This window comes from Ranitomeya imitator, chromosome 4, assembly GCF_032444005.1.
Source record: "Ranitomeya imitator isolate aRanImi1 chromosome 4, aRanImi1.pri, whole genome shotgun sequence".
NCBI lineage: Eukaryota > Metazoa > Chordata > Amphibia > Anura > Dendrobatidae > Ranitomeya > Ranitomeya imitator.
Genome location: NC_091285.1, coordinates 698620370 through 698639526, shown reverse-complemented (window position 1 = coordinate 698639526; position 19157 = coordinate 698620370). Strand labels below are relative to the sequence as shown.

Sequence of the window (19157 nt, the reverse complement as noted above, 5' to 3'; positions counted from 1 at the left end):
ATAAAAAAAATAATTTTTTAAAGCAGGTTTTGATGCATTTTTTGTTGCAGATTTTGATGCGGTTTTTGATGCAGTTTTTGGTGCAGTTTTTGATGCAGGTTTTTGGTACTGTTTTGATGCGGTTTTTTGATGCTTTTTTCATGCAGCTTTTGATGCTGTTTTTGATACAGGTTTGTGGTGCTGTTTTTGATGCAGTTTCTGGTGCAGTTTTTTGTGCAGTTTTTGATGCAGCTTTTGATGCAGGTTTTTGGTGCAGTTTTTGGTGCACCTTTTGATGCAGGTTTTTGCTGCTGTTTTTGATGCGGTTTTTGATGCTGTTCTTGATGCAATTGTTGATGCTGTTTTTTATGCTGTTTTTGATGCTTCAGAATAGGCAGTGGATGCATTGAAAAACCGGAGAAAATGGTACTGTGTTATCCATATCCGTCTGTTCACATGGGCCATCCATGTGGGATCCCTGTGATGTTCGTGAGTACGTTTTTAGGGTCCGTGTGCTGTCTGTGTGCTGTATGTGTGCTGTACGTGTGCTGTCCGTGTCCATGTATTGCAACAATTTTTTACAATTTTAACCCTATGACAGGAAAAACGCACACGGACAGCACACGGATGGCACACAGACAGTATCCGTGTGCGGTATGTGTTTACATGGACCCATTGACTTTAATGGGTCCGTGTGATCCGTGCGCTCCCGCTAACACTGGCATGTCTCCGTGTTTTGCAAACAGACATGTCAGGAAAATAGGGAACATTAAATAATATGTATAGTATGTAACCCATTGATTTTACTTTTCATTTTGCTTATATTAATCCCTTAGCGACCGCCGATACGCCTTTTAACGGCGGCCGCTAAGGGTACTTAAACCACAGCGCTGTTAATTAACGGCGCTGTGGAAAAAGTGAATAGCGCCCCCCAGAGTCGGATTTTCTCCGGGGTCTCAGCTGCCGGGGGTAGCCGAAACCCCAGAGAACATGATTCGGGGTTTTTTTAACCCACCCCGCATTTGCGATCGCCGGTAATTAACCGTTTACCGGCGATCGCAAAAAAAAAACAAAAACGCGATCTCTTTTTAATTTCTCTGTCCTCCGATGTGATCGCACATCGGTGGACAGAGAAAAGGGGTCCCAGGTGGCCCCCCAATACTCACCTATCTCCCCCGATGCTCCTCGTGTCTCCCGGTGGGCGCCGCCATCTTCAAAATGGCGGGCGCATGCGCAGTGCGCCCGCCGGCCGGCCCCGCGAGAATCTTTGGGGTCTCGGCTGCCGGGGGTAGCCGAGACCCCAAAGAGCATGATCGGGGTCGGTTTCACCGACCCCTGTTTTGCGTTCGCCGGTAATTAACTGTTTACCGGTGACCGCAAAAAAAAAAAAAAAAAAGTAAAGTGTAATTCTCTGTCCTCTGATGTGATCGCACATCAGAGGACAGAGAAATAGGGGGATTCGGGGACCCTAGCATACTCACCTGTGTCCCTGGATCCTCTTGCTGCTCCTCCTGGCCGCCGGCAGAAGAAAATGGCGGGCGCATGCGCAGTGCGCCCGCCATCTGTCTCCATATGCCGGCTGGCAGGAGAACAGCAGTTGGGGCTAAAATTAGGGTTAGGGTTAGGGGTAGGGTTAGGGTTAGGGGTAGGGTTAGGGGTAGGGTTAGGGCTAGGGTTAGGGTTTGGGTTAGGGTTAGGGGTAGGGTTAGGGGTAGGGTTAGGGTTAGGGGTAGGGTTAGGGTTAGGGTTAGGGCTAGGGTTAGGGCTAGGGCTAGAGTTAGGGTTAGGGCTAGGGTTAGGGCTAGGGCTAGGGTTAGGGTTAGGGCTAGGGTTGGGGCTAAATTTAGGGTTAGGGTTGGGGCTAAATTTAGGGTTAGGGTTGGGGCTAAATTTAGGGTTAGGCTTCTTTCACACTTACGTCGGTACGGGGCCGTCGCAATGCGTCGGCCCGACATACCGACGCACGTTGTAAAAATTGTGCACAACGTGGGCAGCAGCTGTAGTTTTTCAACGCATCCGCTGCCCAATCTATGTCCTGGGGAGGAGGGGGCGGAGTTACGGCCACGCATGAGCGGTCAGAAATGGCGGATGCGACGTACAAAAAAACGTTTCATTGAACATTTTTTTGTGCTGACGGTCCGCCAAAACACAACTGATCCAGTGCACGACGGACGCGACGTGTGGCCATCCGTCACGATCCGTCGGCAATACAAGTCTATGGGCAAAAAACGCATCCTGTGGGCACATTTGCAGGATCCGTTTCTTGTCCAAAACGACGGATTGCGACGGAATGCCAAACGATGCAAGTGTGAAAGTAGCCTTAGGGCTAGGGTTAGGGTTGGGGCTAAAGTTAGGGCTAGGGTTGGGGCTAAAGTTAGGGTTAGAGCTGGGATTAGGGTTAGGGTTAGGATTAGGGTTGGTATTAGGGTTAGGGTTGGCATTAGGGTTACGCTTGGGATTAGGGTTAGGTTTGGGATTAGGGTTAAGGTTAGGGTTGTGATTAGGGGTGTATTGGGATTAGGGTTAGGTTTGAGGTTAGGGTTGAGATTAGGATTAGGGGTGTGTTGGATTTAGGGTTTTGATTAGGGTTATGGTTAGGGTTGACATTAGGGTTGTTTTGGGGTAAGGGTTGTGATTATGGTTAGGGTTAGTGATTAGGATTATGGATCAGGTTGAGATTAGGGTTAGGGGTGTGTTGGGGTTAGGGTTGGAGCTAGAATTGGGGGGTTTCCACTGTTTAGGTACATCAGGGGGTCTCCAAACACGACAGCCAATTTTGCGCTCAAAAAGTCAAATGGTGCTCCCTCCCTTCTGAGCTCTGCTGTGCGCCCAAACAGTGGGTTACCCCCACATATGGGGCATCAGCGTACTCGGGATAAATTGGACAACAACTTCTGGGGTCCAATTTCTCTTGTTACCCTTGTGAAAATAAAAACTTGGGAGCTACATCTTTTTTGTGAAAAAAAAAATATTTTTTATTTTCACGACTCTGCATTCTAAACTTCTGTGAAGCACTTGGGCATTCAAAGTTCTCACCACACATCTAGGTGAGTTCCTTGGGGGGTCTAGTTTCCAAAATGGGGTCACTTGTGGGGGGTTACTACAGTTTAGGTACATCAGGGGCTCTGCAATCACAACATAATGCCCACAGACCATTCTATCAAAGTCTGCATTCCAAAAAGGCGCTCCTTCCCTTCCAAGCTCTGCCGTGCGCCCAAACAGTGGTTTACCCCCACATATGGCGCATCAGCGTACTCAGGATAAATTGGACAACAACTATTGCAGTCCAATTTCTCCTGTTACCCTTGTGAAAATAAAAACTTGGGGGCTACAATATATTTTTTGTGGAAAAAAAATATTTTTTATTTTCACGACTCTGCATTCTAAACTTTTGTGAAGCACTTGGGCATTCAAAGTTCTCACCACACATCTCGATAAGTTCCTTGGAGGGTCTAGTTTCCAAAATGGGGTCACTTGTGGGGGGTTACTACAGTTTAGGTACATCAGGGGCTCTGCAATCGCAACATAATGCCCACAGACCATTCTATCAAAGTCTGCATTCCAAAAAGGCGCTCCTTCCCTTCCGAGCTCTGCCGTGCGCCCAAACAGTGGTTTACCCTCACATATGGGGTATCGACGTATTCAGGAGAAATCGCACAACAACTTTTGTGGTCTAATTTCTCCTGTTACCCTTGTGAAAATAAGAATTTGTGGGCGAAAAGATCATTTTTGTGTAAACAAAAGTGATTTTTTATTTTCACGGCTCTACGTTATAAACTTCTGTGAAGCACTTGGGGGTTCAAAGTGCTCGCCACACATCTAGATATGTTCCTTAAGGGGTCTAGTTTCCAAAATGGTGTCACTTGTGGGGAGTTTCCACTGTTTAGGCACATCAGGGGCTCTCTAAACGTGACATGGCGTCCGATCTCAATTCCAGCCAATTATGCATTGAAAAAGTCAAACGGCGCTCCTTCACTTCTAAGTTCTGCGGTGCGCCCAAAAAGTGGTTTACCCCCACATATGGGGTATTGGCGTATTCAGGAGAAATTGCATAACAAAAATTATGGTTACATTTCTGTTTTTACACTTGTGAAAATAAAAAAAATGGTTCTGAATTAAGATGTTTGCAAAAAAAGTTAAATGTTCATTTTTTCCTTCCACGTTGTTTCAGTTCCTGTGAAGCACGTAAAGGGTTAATAAACTTCTTTAATGTGGTTTTGAGCACCTTGAGGGGTGCAGTTTTTAGAATGGTGTCACACTTGGGTATTTTCTATCATATAGACCCCTCAAAATGACTTCAAATGTGATGTGGTCCCTAAAAAAAAATGGTGTTGTAAAAATGAGAAATTGCTGGTCAACTTTTAACCCTTATAACTCCCTAACAAAAAAAAAATTTGTTTCCAAAATTGTGCTGATGTAAAGTAGACATGTGGGAAATGTTATTTATTAACTATTTTTCGTGACATATCTCTCTGATTTAAGGGCATAAAAATACAAATGTTTGAAAATTGCAAAATTTTAAAAATTTTCGCCATATTTCCATTTTTTTCATAAATAATCGCAAGTAGTATCGAAGAAATGTTACCACGATCATGAAGTACAATATGTCACGAAAAAACAAACTCAGAATCAGCGGGATCCGTTGAAGCGTTCCAGAGTTATAACCTCATAAAGTGACAGTGGTCAGAATTGCAAAAATTGGCCTGGTCATTAAGTACCAAATTGGCTCTGTCACTAAGGGGTTAAATGAAATAAAATAATAAATATAGTAATAATATCACATAGACATTAGTAAATTTGTAAATTTCCACATAGATTGTAAGCTTGTGAGCAGGTCCCTCACTCCTCTTGGTATCAGTTGATTTATGCGATTATTGTTATTCTGTAAGGTCTTTTGTTTGTACCAGTCCCCTCTAAAATGTAAAGCGCTGCGGAATATGTTGGCGCTATAGAAATAAAATTATTATTATTCATTGTTAGTTTTTTTTACAGTGTTCATTTTACAGTACAACTATGCTGGCAATATGATTCTCCAGATCAGTGGCCGTAATATTTTACATTTTCAGGGCACTGACATGTGTGAGGATTTCTTATTTGTACCTTGAGCCACTGTTTAAAGAGATATCATTTTTAGCTTACATACAATGTCTTGATCGCCTCTTATGGCATTTTTTTTGCTGTTGTGTTGGGAAAAAAAGCAATTTTGGCATTTTCATTTTTTTTTTTTTTCAAATTACGCCATTTACCGATCAGATTAATTTATTTTATATTTTGATAGGACAGACTTATGAAGGCAGCGATACCAAATATATGGGTTTTTAAAAATTTTTATGGGATTTTGACATTTGATATATAGATTTTTTCAATTATTGTAAAACATGTTTTTTTTTTTTACTTTTTACTGCATTTATTAGTCCACTAAGGGGACTTGAACCTCTGATCGCTTTCACAATACACAGCAATGCTATAGTATTGTGATATATAGCAAAATCAAGGTCCTGTATAAACATCAGCTACAGTATAGCTTTCACAGGAGTGCTGTCATGACAGGCATAGGGGTCTTCAGCAGACCCTAGTTATCATGGCAACCCATCAGCCTCCACATTCATGTCACGGGCACACCGATGGGCATACGACATATGTAATTAAAGGGTTAAACAAGAATGAATCTTTACAAAAGTCTTAGAACTCATTCACGTCAGCAGTATTTTGCATAAGGAAATCAGAAGTAGAACTTACAGAAAAAAACTTACATTTTTTTCTGCCACATTACTTGAACATTAAATATCCAGAATCAAATTTTTCCTTTTAATCCATCACTTGCCAAATTAAAATTTTTACAAGCACGGATTTTTCAGAAAAGGGCGTCCCAATACGCAATTTAAAATGACAATGACATGATTTCCTATTTTGAAAACATTCATTTTGCAAACACAACTCAAAAAATTGGACCTAATTCTAAAAATTATAAAATCTTAGTTGCTAGAAGCTAAAGATTAGGCGTCCCGAAAAAAGGACATTGGTAGATAATGGGTTATGAACATTTTTTCTTTATACAGTAAGAATTCTTGTTAAAAAAAAAATCCACATTTTTATGGACATCTCTTACCAACACATCTAGAAATCCCTCGTGTCCTTACCAGACTTACATAGGTTCTACCCTTCATATTCATTTTTGATTCAGTCTCTTTCATTAATCTTAAGTCTGTTTGGAAGAAATGTCCCGGTGGGAAAAGCCTGGAGTTCAGCAGAGCGTCCTCGTCATTGTCGGGGGCAGCCGGACACAAGAATGGCAATGTCAGCCCATATTTATACACTAGATTATGGCTCGGTGTCAGGAGATTTCACTCTCTGGAGTGACCTAAGTTGTCGTAAAGTAAAGAGTATAACAATAAACCTTGAACTAATGACTTCATTTCTCAAATAGTTATTTCAGTTTTTAAGGGGTTTTAGGATAAAACAGTCACTATGGTTAATAAAGTACGAAAGTTTCTCTCAGGGAGGAAACAAAAGTAAAAGACATGTAATTCCCTAATAAACAAAGATAGATAATAGATAGATTGATATGAAGATAGGAAGTCAGAAATAAACAGGCAGCACTTGAAAAATTAAAGTGAAAAAAAAAAACGCGGCTTTACTGGTCCAATAGCAGCAACGTTTTGGCAGATTTCTCTGCCTTTCTCAAGCAGTGGACAAATATCAAGTGAACATTGAAATAGTGTTTCCACAGTTTACCATCCATCAATTATGTAAAACAGTATTAAAGGGAACCTGTCACCCCCAAAATCGATGGTGAGGTAAGCCCACCATCATCAGGGGCTTATCTATAGCATTCTGTAATGCTGTAGATAAGCCCCCGATGTTACCTGAAAGAGGAGAAAAAGACGTTATATTATACTCACCCAGGGGCGGTCCTGCTCCGATGGGTGTCTCAGGTCCGGAACAGCGCCTCCCATCTTCATTCCATGACGTCCTCTTCTGGTCTTCACGCCGCAGCTCCGGCGCAGGTGTACTTTGTCTGCCCTGCTGAGGGCAGATCAAAGTACTGCAGTGCGCAGGCGCCGGAAAGGTCAGAGAGGCCCGGCACCTGCGCACTGCAGTACATTGCTCTGCCCTCAACAGGGCAGACAAAGTACACCTGCGCCAGAGCCACGGCATGAAGACCAGAAGAGGACATCATGGAATGAAGATGGGAGGCGCCAGAGCGGACCAGAGACGCGCATCTGACCGGACCAGCAGCGGGACCGCCCCTGGGTGAGTATAATCTAACCTCTTTTTCTCCTCTTTCAGATAACATCGCGGGCTTATCTACAGCATTATAGAATGCTGTAGATAAGCCCCTGATGATGGTGGGCTTACCTAACCATCGATTTTGGGGGTGACAGGTTCCCTTTAATTAATACATCAGGTGCTCATACCAGCACATTCAGTGATACATGTGAACAAGTCACACAGTTGATATACATCAGTTTCTAAAGTGCAGTAGTGTAATACAGTGCCAATGAGCTCATATAAAGAAAGATACCACATTCATATGGGGGAACAGGATCTGGTCACATTACGGAAAAGAATCTTACTGTACATTTATCTTAAAGACACCTCCGTTGCTAATGGATCAGTAAAGCCATAGTTTTTCACTTAGATTTTTGGAGTGCTGCCTGTTTTTTTTCTGATTTTGTCTTTTGGAGGTTTGGACATCACCTTAACAGGTTTTATTGCTCTTGTTTGTTTGTTTTTTGGTAGTGCTGACAAATTTTCTATAATTTTATAGTTTTGTCCTTTTGGGGGGGGTTTTTTGCACACCTTTTTTTTAAAAAAAAATTGTTTTCATAAAAATTTTTGTTTTCATTTTTTTCTTGTTTGGTGTCCGTCGATTATGGATGTTAACAAGGATCCAAGTGTATTCTCATATACAGGGAAGGACGGTGAGAGGCTCTTGGGAGCCATAGAAGGAGATGGTGCCTTTTTAAATAATCCACCTGTGTTGGATTTGGATTTGATATGGAAATGCGAGGAAGACATGAAGAAAATTGTAACCCCCCCCCCAACTACATTTAACTTCACTTTGGGAATATTATAGAGCAAGAATTCTACCCAGCCTTAATTATAAATATCTCAAAAAAGGTATTGACTGATGTGCATAGAGATAATGGCTTGTCATATTGTTGGAACTCACACATTCATTGGTTCAAATGCACAGTTGATTTGAGTAAATTTTTAGAGCTATAATACTTAAAGAATGGTCAGTAACAAAAGTAGAAAGGAGACACTCCAGGAAAGTGAGCTATATTTGAGTAAATTTGGTTTCAGTAATAAAAGTATGTTCATGCCACCAAGCAGTCCAGCAGCGACAGAGGCCTTTATAGAAGCAGTGACTGGAGATGTTGAAAATTTGAGTTTATCAACTGTAAAATAGTTCAAAAATCCCAACATTAGGAAGGAAGAATTTGAGGCTTTGAATGACCTTGTCCATGGTGACAAAATAGTTATACAAAAAAGCTGAGGTGGGGCTGTGGTCATCATGGACAAGGACATCTATGTTAGTGAAATAAAAAGACAGATTGAGGACAAACAGGTCAATAAAAGTTTGTGCTATGATCCTAAATTTCAAGTGAATTGAGAAATCAGTGCAATTTTAGATTCTGCCTCAGAAGGAAAGATAATTGATAAAGATATGTATAATTTTCTGTTGAACCTTCGGCCATGTAAACCTGTGATATATGCTTTACCGAAAGTGCACAAATGCATTGTGAGTAGTGTTGAGCATTCCGATACCGCAAGTATCGGGTATCGGACGATATTTGCGGTATCGGAATTCCGATACCGAATTCCGATACTTCCCACGTATCGGATACCGGAATCGGAAGTTCCCAGAATTCAAACAGAACGCAGCAGCCAATGAGGAATGATTGGAAGTGTGGGCACATCCTGTTTAGCATGGTGGGCATGTAAGTACTGGCAAGGCTGTGATTGGCTGCTGAAATGATGTCACTCTGCACTATAAAAAACGCTGCCGCCATTTTGCGCTCACTCTGCTGTGATTTCAGTTAGGGACAGGACGCTGTGTTCTAACTGAGGGCCAGTTGAGATAGCTAATTGCTTTATTTTCCTTTCCAAAGGCTAATTTAGCAAAACGCTGTGTGTTCTTCACTGTTCACCTTGCTCTTGCCTTGCAGCGCTGTTTTAACAGCGTTCTGCAAGGTCTCTGTGTGTGTGTGTGTGTGCAGCTCACTCTGTAGTCTGTGTGCAGCCATATACCCGGTTGTATTCAGCTCAGGGGGGGTTCACACTGCCTCACACAGTTGTCCTTTTTTGCTCATAGTGCAGCCTGCTGCACATTTTTTCTCAAATTCCCTATTAGTGTTTTTCCACCCGTCTCCAGCTAAATAGTGGAAAAACACTACATAGGATAACCTAGAGGGGGGTTTTTGGGCCTTGCAGCGCCGTTTACGGCTGTCTGCACGGTCTCTGTGTGAGCGCAGCTCGCCCTGTAGTCTGTGTGCAGCTATAGCCGGTTGGATTCAGCTCAGGGTGCGTTACTGCCTCATACCTTGAAAAACAATTTACTTTTTTTCAAATAGTGCAGCCTGTTTAAAATTTAAAAAAAAAAATTCCTATTAGTGTCTTTCCACCCGTCTCCAGCTAAATAGTGGAAAAACACTACATAGGATAACCTAGAGGAGGGATTTTTGGCCTTGCAGCGCCGTTTACGGCTGTCTGCACGGTCTCCGCGTGATTTAAACAAGCTCTGTAGCCCGATCTGCACAAAAAAAAAGTAAAGTTCACCAAACACAACTTAACACTTGTGTAGGCCACATTTGAAAAATAATAAAGTTTAGTCCACACTTTACAACATTAGTGTTTCTTACACCTGTTAGGAGGAGCATTTCAGGAATAAGCACACTAAGGCCTTAGTACTTTTCTGCTTATCTTTATCTGTCAACCAAGATGAAGAGGGCAGGGAGTAAGGCACGTGGGCGTGGGCGCGGAGCAGGGAGAGGAGCAGGGAGAGGACGTGGTGATTCTGTGCCTGCTGCGGGCGCCGGTGACTCGTCCTCACTCAGTTTCAGCAGGGAACAGTCCTTCATGCGCAGCTTTGTCGGAGAGCGCCGTGCACCGCTGCTGTGTGAAGACCAAATTGAAGCCGTTGTCGGGTGGATGGCAGCTAACGCCTCGGCATCGACTTCAGTTAGTGCCACATCCTCTCAGGCACAGAGCACTGGAGAGCAGCCAAGCCATCTGTCTCTTCACCACCTGCCAAATTGGCCAGGCAGTCAGAGAGCCCAGGACAGGAGCCGTCTCTACTTCTGTTCTCTGAATCTCTTGGCTTGGAAACAGGGGGCCAGCCAAGCAGCATTGGAGAAATGGAAGAAGAGGCAGTGTGCAGTGATGCCCAACAGCTTTTTCTCTCTGACTCTGAAGAGGCAGGTGGGCCAGTGCCTCCGGTGACCACAGCGCAGTACGCATCTGATGATGAAACTCAGGTGCCGCTTTCTGATGCGTACTGTGCTGCCGAGACTACCCAGGAGGAGCAGTTGGTGGCAGAGGGTAGTGGAGATGATGAGGTCCTTGACCCATCGTGGCGTGAGGAACAGGAAGGTGGTGGGAGCAGCTCTGAGGAAGAGCTTCCCCTTACGGGCCAAAGAGGGAGGGGGAAGACTGCGGAGCCTGTAGCCTCCACTTTGGCACCTGTTAGGAGCCTGTCTCTTTCCAAAGCCAAAAAGGGCGCTCCCAAGACTTGCAGTGCCTGGTCCTTTTTTGACACAGTTGCAGATGACATTTGTTTTGTCAAATGCAAGCTGTGTCATCAGAAAGTAAAAAGAGGGAAAAATGTCAGCAACATCAATACCACAAATATGTGGAAACATGTGCGGACCAGGCACGCGGTGGAGTTACAGAAACAGACTGAAGATGTAGGCCAACCAACAGCGGCAGCTACCACCTCTTCAGCTCGTGTTGCCTCTTCCTCCAGCTCACGCACAGCTGGTTTGGCTTCCTCCCAGGATCGCCATGGAAAAACCTCTGGCACTGTTGTCCAGAGACCTTGTGTAATTCCACCCACAGCACCACCTTCCCAGTCATCCTCACACTCCCAGTCTACTCTACAGCCATCGGTAGTACAGGCATGGGAGAAAAGGCGGGCATTCTCGGCCAACCACCCCCGAGCACAGGCTCTGAATGCAGGCATTGCCAAACTGTTGTCCCTGGAAATGCTCTCGTTCAGGCTGGTGGAGACTGACAGCTTCCGTGACTTGATGGCATTGGCAGTCCCACAGTACAAGGTGCCCAGCCGCTTTTACTTCAGCAGGCAGGCTGTCCCTGCCCTGCACAGGCATGTTGAGGCAAACATAAAACATGCGCTACTGAACGCCGTCAGTAGCAAGGTCCACCTCACCACCGATGCGTGGACCAGTCAGCATGGACAGGGGCGATATGTTTCCCTCACTGCCCATTGGGTTAATGTTGTTGAGCCAGGTACAGATCGTGCGAGTGGCGCAGGACGTGTCCTGCCCACTCCAAGGATTGCAGGAATCCAGTCTGTACGCATCGACTCCTCCTCTTACACCAGTTCCTCAGATTCTTCTCTGCAGGATCCGTCACAGTCCACCTCCACATGGACCCTTGAACGTTTACCTATGACCGACATGAGCACAGCCATGGCCAAACGTCAGCAGGCCGTCTTGAAACTAGTTTCATTGGGGCATCGAAGCCACACAGCGCAGGAGCTCTGGAATGCCATCAAGCAGGAGAGCGATGTGTGGTTACTGCCAGCGAATCTCCAGCCAGGCATGGTAGTGTGTGACAATGGCCAAAATCTGGTGGCAGCTTTGGCCCTTGGCAACCTCACTCACATCCCATGTCTGGCACATGTGCTCAATTTGGTTGTGCAGAGTTTTCTGAGGGACTATCCGGATCTTGATGCCCTGCTGCACAAGGTCCGCCTAGAGTGTGCTCACTTGCGGCGTTCCAGCTTTGCCAGATCCCGCATTGCTGCTCTGCAGCGCCGATTCCGCCTTCCGGAACACCGCATCATATGTGACCTACCTACCCGTTGGAATTCCACGTTACATATGTTGGAGCGGTTGTGTGAGCAGCAGCAAGCAGTTATGGAGTACCAGCTGCATCAGGCGCAAAGAAGTCGCAGTCAGCGCCGATCAGACTTCACAACCACAGAGTGGGCCACTATGAAGGACGTCTGCCAGGTTTTGCGTCCTTTTGATTATTCCACGCGGATGGCAAGTGCAGATGATGCACTAGTCAGCATGACTGTCCCCCTTATCTGCCTGCTTCAGCAAACTTTGCAAGGGTTAAGGGATGATGTTGTGGAAGAGGTGGAGGATGAGGAGTCACCTTTTCCATCAGCTTCTGGAGAGTCAGCGCCACGTGGTTCCTCACAAAGGGGTACGCAGGGGCCAATTTGTGAGGAGAATGAGGAGGAGTCAATGGAGGAGGAAGAGCTCCGTCCAGAGGAGGGAGCGACACAATTGTCCAGTGGTCAGTGTGTACAGCGAGGGTGGGGTGATGACGAGCGGGCAGAGATCATGTCTCAAGCAGGGGACAGCGTTTCTGGGCCAGTTGGCACTCTGCAGCACATGGTGGATTTCATGCTGCAGTGCCTGAGAAACGACCGCCGCATCGACCACATTCTCAACATGCCTGATTATTGGGTGTTCACCCTCCTCGATCCTCGCTACCGGGACAACGTCCAAAACCTCATCCCTGCATTGACCCGGGAGCGTAAATTGCGGGAATACCACGACACACTGGTGAATTCCATCATCTTCTCCTGTCCAACTGAGAGGAGTGCTGCTAGTGCTTTACAAAGCAGCTCAGTGCGTCGAGGCAGTGGGGGAGGCTCTGCCCAAAGAGGGAGCAGAAGCAGTGCCTCTGCCCAAGGCAAGCCCAGTATGGCACAACTCTGGCACACTTTTGTGTGCCCGCCCCAAATGTCTACACCATCACCGGCGGCTCCAGTCAGCAGGAGGCAACGGTTCCGTCAGATGGTGACAGACTACATGGCTTGCCCTCTTACTGTACTCCCAGACGGCTCTTCCCCGTTCAAGTTTTGGGTCTCTAAGCTGGATACATGGCCAGAGCTAAGCCAGTATGCATTGGAGGTGCTGGCTTGCCCTGCGGCTAGTGTCTTATCGGAACGTGTCTTTAGTGCCGCAGGTGGTGTACTAACAGACCGTCGCATGCGACTATCCTCCGATAACGTTGACCGGCTTACTTTCCTGAAAATGAACCAGGCCTGGATCTCGCAGGAATTTGCCACTCCTCCGCCTGATTAAGTAATTGGGTGTCATCCAGGTCTCCTGCTGTGTTCATCTTTCTACCACCTGAACTGCTATTCCTGGGCTCCAACACCGCCAGTTGCGGCTCAGAAGTGCAGGCTGCACAGTAAAAACATACGACCCAGTGTTATTGGGTTTCAGTAACGTCAGCTGATCCCCAGCTGTGTAGCCGGCAATGTGTCCTGCGACCGCCACGCTTGCACAACAACCTAAATGTAAGGGAACCTGTCCCCCCCCGTCGTTTGTTACTGAAAGAGCCATCTTGTGCAGCAGTAATGCTGCACAAGGAAAAGGTAGCTCTTTTTTTTTAGCTCCTTGCACATGCAGAACTTAACACTTATAAAATGTGTTCACTGATACCGTTATACTGTCCCGGAGCTGGGACTTTCCTTCGTAATGTGACGCTGCACAGCCGTCATTCCTACCCCCTTGGTGCCATGCGCTGCCTCCTCAGCGTTGTTTTAAGCTGTCACGGAGCCTGCGCTGTTCTGTTATCCCTTGGGCATGCCCTATTTGCGCTGCCTGTCTTCTGACATAATTTGGTGTCAGGCTGGCTGCGCCTGTGCGGCCGCGCTGCCCGAGATCCCGCCTCGCAGTGTCTTCTGATTGAGTCACACTGCGGGCCTGGGATCCATGGGCATGCGCAGTGCATATCTTCCCCTCGGGCTCTCGCTCATTTCCCTCCGCCTTCTTTAGACTGTGCGCCGTCAGCTGATCCCTAATAGCATGCCACGGCCGTGACACCGCACAGTCTGAAGAAGAGGGAAGGAGGGGAGTGAGAGTCGAGGATATGCACTGTGCATGCCCATGGTTCCAAGGCCCGCAGTGGGATTACGTTAGATGAGACTGCGAGGTGGGATCTGGAGCAGCGTGGACACACAGGCACTGACAGCCTGACACCAAATTATGTCAGAAGACAGGCAGCGCTAATTGGGCATGGCCAAGGGCTAACAGAACAGCGCAGGCTCCGTGACAGCTTAAAACAACGCTGAGGAGGCAGCGCACAGCACCAAGGGGATAGGAATGACAGCTGTGCTGTGTCCCATTACGAAGGAAATTCGCACCTCCGGGACGGTTTAACGGTATAAGGGGACACATTTTTAGTGTTTACTTCGGTGTTTGCAAGGAGCATAATTAAAAGGACCACCTTTTCCTTTTGCATCCTTAGTGCTGCACAAGATGGCTCTTTCAGCTACAAACGTCTTGGGGGGGCGGGGTTAAAGGTTCCCTTTCAACTTGCTCCAATCAGGCTTCGGCCTACACTCTGTTCCTCTGCTCCTCCTGCTGTCCCTGGGCTCTAACACCGCCAGTTGGTGCCTGGAAGTGCTGTGTGCACAGTCAACAGTCGCTCCTCTGTTATTGGGGTTCAGTAACGTCAGCTAATCCCCAGCTGTGTGTGCGGCAATACCTCCAATCTGCTCCTCCTGCTGTCCCTGGGCTCTAACACCGCCAGTTGGTGCCTGGAAGTGCTGTGTGCACAGTCAACAGTCGCTCCTCTGTTATTGGGGTTCAGTAACGTCAGCTGATCCCCAGCTGTGTGTGCGGCAATACTTCCAATCTGCTCCTCCTGCTGTCCCTGGGCTCTAACACCGCCAGTTGGTGCCTGGAAGTGCTGTGTGCACAGTCAACAGTCGCTCCTCTGTTATTGGGGTTCAGTAACGTCAGCTGCTCCCCAGCTGTGTGTGCGGCAATACCTCCAATCTGCTCCTCCTGCTGTCCCTGGGCTCTAACACCGCCAGTTGGTGCCTGGAAGAGCTGTGTGCACAGTCAACAATCGCTCTTCTGTTATTGGGGTTCAGTAACGTCAGCTGATCCCCAGCTGTGTATCCGGCAACGTGTCATGCAACCGCCACGCTGGCACAACTAAAATGTAAGGGGACCTGTCCCCCCCCCCCCCTAGGCGTTTGTTACTGAAAGAGCCACCATGTGCAGCACTAATACTGCACAAGGGAAAGGTCGCTCTTGAAATTATGCTCCTTGCAAACGCTGAACTACACACTCATGTAATGTGTCCCCTCACACCGTCCAACCGTCCCAGAGGTGGGACTGTCCTTTGTAATGTGACGCAGCACAGCCGTCATTGCTACCCCCTTGGCACCGTGCGCTGCCTCCTTAGCGTTGTTTGATTCCGTCATGGACCCTGCGCTGTTATGTTATCCCTTGGCCATGCACAGTTTGCGCTGCCCGTCCTCTGACATCATTTGTTGTCGTCCTGGCTGCGCCTGTGCGTCCACGCTGCCCGAAATCACACCTCGCAGTGTCGTCTAATGTGATCCCACAGTGGGCCTGGTATCCATGGCCATGCGCAGTGCATATACTAGCCTCTCACTCCCCTTCTTCACGCTTCTTCAGACTAGGCGGCGTCAGCTGATACCTAATAGCATGCCACGGCCGTGACGCCGCACAGTCTGAAGAAGCAGGAAGGAGGTGAGTGAGAGGCGATGATATGCACTGCGCATGCCCATGGATCCCTGGCCCGCAGTGGGACTACATTAGATTACACTGCAAGGTTGGATCTCGGGCAGCTTGGACGCACAGGCACTGCCAGCCTGACACCTACATGATGTCAGAAGACGGGCACCGCTAACTGTGCATGGCCAAGGGATAACATTACAGCGCGGGCTCCGTGACAGAACCAAACAACGTTGAGGAGGTGGCGCACGGCACCAAGGGGGTTGGAATGACGGCTGTGCTGTGTCACATTACAAAGGAAAGTCCCACTTCCGGGATGGTTTGACCGTGTGACGGGACACATTATATGAGTGTGTACTTCAGCGTTTGCAAGGAGCATAATTTTCGGAGCCACCATTTTCCATGTGCAGTATTACTGCTGTACAAGATGGCTCTTTCAGCAACAAATGCCTGGGGGGGGGGGGGGTTAAAGGTTCCCTTTCAACTTGCTCCACTGCAGGCTTCGGCCTACACTCTGCTCCTCTTTGATTCCCTGGATTTCAACACTGTCAGTTGCCACCTGGAAGTGTTGTCTACACAGAAAAAACACTAGGTGATGTGTCAGTGGGGTTCAGCACCGCCAGCTGTTCCCCTGCTGTGTAGTCGGCAACGTGTCCAGCACAAGCCACACTGGCACAACAGAACAAAAGCTGCCACCAGTGCAGGCTTCGGCCTACACTCTGCTCCTCTCCTCCTCCTGCTGACCCTGGGCTCAAACACCGCTAGTTTTTGCCCGGAAGTGCTAGCTGCACAGAGAAAAACACCAGCCAATGTGTTAGTGGGGTTCAGCACCGCCAGCTGTTCCCCTGCTGTGTAGCCGGCAACGTGACCTGCAAACGCCACGCAGGCACATGAACTGAAATTAAAGGGAACCTGGCCCCACCCCCCCAGGTGTTTCTATGTGTAACAGCCACCTAGTACAGCAGTACTGCTGCATTTGTACAAGGTGGCTGTTTTTTTATCCTTGCCCACGTAGAATTGAACACGTAAAATATGTGTCTCATTACAGACCATTACAATGTCCCTGAGGTGTGACTTTCCTTTTTAATGACACGCACCACCCCCCTTGGTAGCGCTGCCCGTCTTCTGACATCATTGGTTGGCTGCCTGTGCCTGTGCATCCGCCCTGCCCGACACAACCCCCCTCGTTTCATATATTTTGGCTGCGAGGGTGTGATTGATGGGCATGTGCAGTGCATATGTTCGCCTGTCTTAACTCATCTCCTTCCGCCTTCTTCAGACCGTGCGGCCTCCTGGCCGTGGTAGGCGATAAGGGATCAGCTGAGGCCGCCCAGTCTGAAGCAGGTGTAAGGACATGTGTGAGCGGCAAACATAATTACTGCACAAGGCCACGAATCCCAGCCACACAGGGTGATTTTTTGAAACCACACTGTGGGCCTGGGATTCATATCCATTGCTAACCGCAACGGCCAACATGAAATGAGGTGAGAAGACAGGCAGCGCTCACAGCGCATGGCCAAGGGATCACAATAGCGCAGACTCCTGTACAGCTAATACAACGCTCAGGAATCTGCGCCCACCACCTAGGTGTAAATTTTGACACCTGTGCTGCGTCTCCTTAAAAAGACAAGTCACGCCTCCACTACTGTTTGACAGTATAATGGGCTAAATAGTGTACGTGTTTTATTCAGCGTGTGCAAGGAGCAAACTAAATAGAGCAACCTTTTACTTGTGCAGCATTAATGCTGCACAAGGTGTGGCTCTTGTACCTTGCAACACCTGAGGGGGGTTAAAGGTTACCTTTGAAATTGGTTCAACTAGGCTTCGGCCTACACTCTGCTCCTCTCCTCCTCCTGCTGACCCTGGGCTCTAACACCGCTAGTTTTTGCCCGGAAATGCGAGCTTCACAGAGAAAAACAACAGCCAATGTGTTAGTGGGGTTCAGCACCGCCAGCTGTTCCCCGGCTGTGTAGCCGGCATCGTGTCCAGCACAAGCCACGCAGGCACAACCGACCAAAAGCTGCCACCAGTGCAGGCTTCGGCCTACACTTTGCTCCTCTCCTCCTCCTGCTGACCCTGGGCTCTAACACCGCCAGTTTTTGCCCGGACATGCGAGCTGCACAGAGAAAAACACCAGTCAATGTGTTAGTGGGGTTCAGCAACGCCAGCTGTTCCCCTGCTGTGTAGCCGGCATCGTGTCCAGCACAAGCCACGCTGGCACAACCGACCAAAAGCTGCCACCAGTGCAGGCTTCGGCCTACACTTTGCTCCTCTCCTCCTCCTGCTGACCCTGGGCTCTAACACCGCCAGTTTTTGCCCGGACATGCGAGCTGCACAGAGAAAAACACCAGTAAATGTGTCAGTGGGGTTCAGCAACGCCAGCTGTTCCCCTGCTGTGTAGCTGGCAACGTGTCCTGCAAACGCCACGCAGGCACATGAACTGAAATTGAAGGAAGCCTGCCCCCCACCCCCAGGTGTTTCTATGTATAACAGCCACCTTGTACAGCAGTACTGCTGCATTTGTACAAGGTGGCAGACTTTTTCTCCTTGCCCACGTTTAATAAACACGTACTAAATGTGTCTCATTGAGACCATTCCACTGTCCCTGAGGTGTGACTTTCCTTTCTAATGATACGCAGCACCACCCTTGTTAGCGCTGCCCGTCTTTTGGCATCATTGGTTAGCTGGCTGTGCCTGTGCGTCTGCCCTGCTCGAAACAACGCCCCTCGGTGTCTTATTTTTTTGGACAACGAGGATGTGATTGATGGGCATGTGCAGTGCATATGTTTGCCTGTGTTCACTCATCTCCTTCCGCCTTCTTCAGACTGGGTGGCCTCATGACCGCGGCATGCGATAAGGGATCAGATGAGGCCGCCCAGTCTGAAGCAGGTGTAAGGACATGTGTGAGCGGCAAACATATTTACTGCACAAGGCCACGAATCCCAGCCACGCAGTGTGATTTTTAGAAAACACACTGTGGGTCTGGGATTCATGTCCATCGCTAACTGCAACGGCCGACATGAAATGAGGTCAGAAGACAGGAAGCGCTCACAGCTCATGGCCAAGGGATAACAAGAGCGCAGACTCCTGTACAGCAAATAACAACGCTCAGGAAGCTGCGCCCATGCACCAAGGTGTTATTTTCGACACCTGTGCTGCTTTTCTTTAAAAAGACAAGTCACGCCTCCACTACTGTTCTACAGTAGAATGGGCTAAATAGTGTACGTGTTTTATTCAGCGCGTGCAAGGAGCAAAATTAAGAGAGCAACCTTTTACTTGTGCAGCATTAATGATGCACAAGGTGTGGCTCTTGTACCTTGCAACACCTGAGGGGGGGTTAAAGGTTACCTTTGAAATTGGTTCAAGTAGGCTTCGACCTACACTCTGCTCCTCTCCTCCTCCTGCTGACCCTAGGCTATAACACCGCCAGTTGTAGCCTGGAAGTGCTAGCTGCACAGAGAAAAACACCCG

The 19157-nt window shown here is 47.8% G+C and overlaps 1 pseudogene; it reads left to right on the top strand.

Annotated features, from left to right (window-relative positions):
• The first annotated feature begins 7855 nt into the window (after positions 1–7855).
• LOC138674769 (olfactory receptor 6F1-like) overlaps positions 7856–19157 on the top strand; it is a 51780-nt pseudogene continuing 40478 nt past the window's right edge.